Below are 2946 nucleotides of genomic sequence, written 5' to 3'. Positions count from 1 at the left end.
AATATATTTCAAGGTGAGAAAATTTCTTTAGTCACTCAAATAACTGAGTTGGAACAAAAAATTGTTATGCTTGATACTGAGAATAACCATCTCAGTGAAATGATTAAGAAAAAGCCTCTAACTGATGTCAAGTTAAAGGGTAAGGCAAATAAAATCGAGATAGAACTTGAAGAAAGTTTGAAGAACTCTGAGTTAAAGTTAGCATTATCACTAGAAAGAAATCTTCAGCTAGAAAGGGACCTGGTTAGAGTCAAGCAGGAGTTAGACATGGCTCTAAAATGGGACAACTCTTCAAAGATGTTGACTAATCTAATCAACCAGGGATAAAATGATGTAAGAGGTCTTTGATGTCCAAAAATAAAATCTCCTTTCAATCCACATAGCAAGCATGTATCTGTAGTTGATGACTTGTTGTGCATTCACTGTGGTAGAAATGGGCATCTTAAAAGGGATTGTGAAGTATTCAGAAAAAGCGTGAAAAAATCCTCAGAATATTCTAAGCAGAAAGAAAACCTGAAGAAGGGACCTGGTCCAAGCACTAAAATGAGAAAATAAAACTTGCCCTTCTGGACTAAGAAAGCATTGGTTACCCCTTTGTTTGCCTTTTGGGAGATCAAGCTTAAATGGGTTCCCAAAGCTAACAAGTAATCCTTTTTGCAAGAAAAGTCGAGAGGAAGGACAGAAAACTTCCTCTCTCAAGGCACTACAGGGCGGTAGTATCTCCTTTTGAAATGATAAAAAGGGGTACATTCTTGGCATTGAAAGAATTAGGAAGTCACTGAAACACTCTATTGAGGATGTGTATTATATAAATGGACTGAAATACAGCTTGCTAAGTGTCTCACATATCTTTGATAAAGAGAATAAGTGCAAAGTCGATGAGGATTCAGAAATCGAAGAACTTCTTCAAAATCAAAGGGATAATCTTATGGAAGACCTATTTGATAAAACCTTAACTCAGAAAAGTCCTGATGAAGGAAAGGATGATGCAGAAAAGGAACCAGACGAGGGACCTTGTCTCCCCAAGATGCAAAGGTAGATGACTAATATCATCCTGTATATCAGTTTGGAGGTGCCGATTCAGATCATGAAAATGCCGACTAGTTCAACTAGATGCACCCAACACTCTTGTGGCTAGATTCAAAAAATAGGTATCCGAACTCTTGTTAATATAATTGGCTAGAATTCAATCTCATACCATTGAAGGTATACACACATAGTGAGATAGCTGATGTAGATAAAAAGGCAAGAAAGATATGTGCAAACCAACTTCCTACTTTTCGAGAGGGACCTAGTCCCTACTCAAAGGTTAGCATTCCTAACATTACCTTTTAAATTATGAGTAAGAGTCATTGTGATTTCCATGTGTCACTCATACCCTCTCTAAAAAAGGAGTTTGTCACACTCGGTCATTCAAACGTCGCCTACCCTAGGGACCTGAGACCACGTTTAACTTAACCATTCTTTCTTTTGTTTTCTAGAACTCAAAGAATCAATCCTTAAGTTTTATCTTCTCTCTATCATATTTCATCTTTTGCCCTCAAAATCATGTCTTATACTCTCTAATCCTCAAAAACGATCACCACTGGTGATGACGTGATGAAACTCCAGTGTCCAACAAAATCAACACTCCGTCATCCACCCTTGTTCACTCGCCACTCCTCCTTCTCCATCTCAAGATACCTCTATTCATTCAAAGGGCAGGTCCATCCTTCAATCTATTGAAATCGAACCCTCCTTAGACCATACCTCAACCTCTCAACCTGGTCCCGTGTCATCAACCATGCTTGAGAGGTACTTTGATAGTGAATTATTGGGGAAAAAAGGTTAAGAAAATGCTGAGTAAAGAAGGAAAACTTCAGGTTCCGCAGACTCAAAATGTGTTAAGTAAGAGAGTTTTTGACCTAGAGGTAAGGGAAAAACAGGGCATAAGGGACCTGGTGGATGCCATTAAAGTACAGGGTTGGACGCACATTTTTGAGTGGCATGTTCCTACTCTTCATGAGCCTGAGACCTAATCCTCATTGTGGCATTAAGAAAATTTAAAGTAATCAACCTTCCAGCCATCATGATGGAACATGTGTTTAAGGTAATGACGCTGAAGGATGGCAAACATGGGCTGGGGTACAATTACCTGACGACCTGGTATTTGATCATTTTGGAGTCAAAGTCAAAAAAGGGATCAAAGAAGTAATCAAGCAAGCCTTCTCATAAATCACTCTTCTTGAATGTAAGTGTGTTGAGGAAAAATTGGAAACAAGGACAAATCCCAAGTTTATGATCCCGTAGAACAACACGAGAGATTAAACCCGGAGCTTGAGGAGCTGATGGTAAAACTTGCAAGTAGGGATGCTGAGATTGTAAGGCTGAATGCTCAGATGCTATAGGTGCAAAGTGAGTGGCCTGGTACGGGCGAGATTTCTTCTTTGAAGGTCCATAATGTGAGCTTGAATGCTGAAGTCAATACTCTTACTCAGCAATTACCTCAAGCTCATACTGATGAAAATGCCCGAATGGCCCTCCTTCTCCAATCCTTGGCTCCCAAACCTCCTCCTACTTAATCTTCCAAAACCATTCCAACTACCTAAAACTATCTTTTTGTCCAGTGGCAGTCTTGGCAGTTCTTATTTGTAGTTTATTAACTATGTTTTGTAATGCTATTCTCTAATTAATGAAGTGTTTGCCTTGTCTATACTAGTCTGTACTACTTTTGTGCTATTTCTCTCATGCTTCGTGTCTGCCCTAGAGGCCATAGATTCTTTCATAATTACTTAACTTTTACTTGGTTTTTTGTGATCTATTTTTATGAGGACAAAAGGGGGAAGTTATTGTTCATGTTATGTCTTCATGATATGCCTCGAAGCTATGTGACAGGGGGAACTGCCTGACAAAGGGAATGTATGAGGGACCTGGTAAGACTAATAGGGGGAATTGAGTTGTGTTCAT

Source organism: Solanum dulcamara, chromosome 5, assembly GCF_947179165.1.
Source record: "Solanum dulcamara chromosome 5, daSolDulc1.2, whole genome shotgun sequence".
Lineage (NCBI taxonomy): Eukaryota > Viridiplantae > Streptophyta > Magnoliopsida > Solanales > Solanaceae > Solanum > Solanum dulcamara.
The sequence above is the reverse complement of the archived record's forward strand: the minus strand, read 5'-3'. Positions refer to the sequence as shown.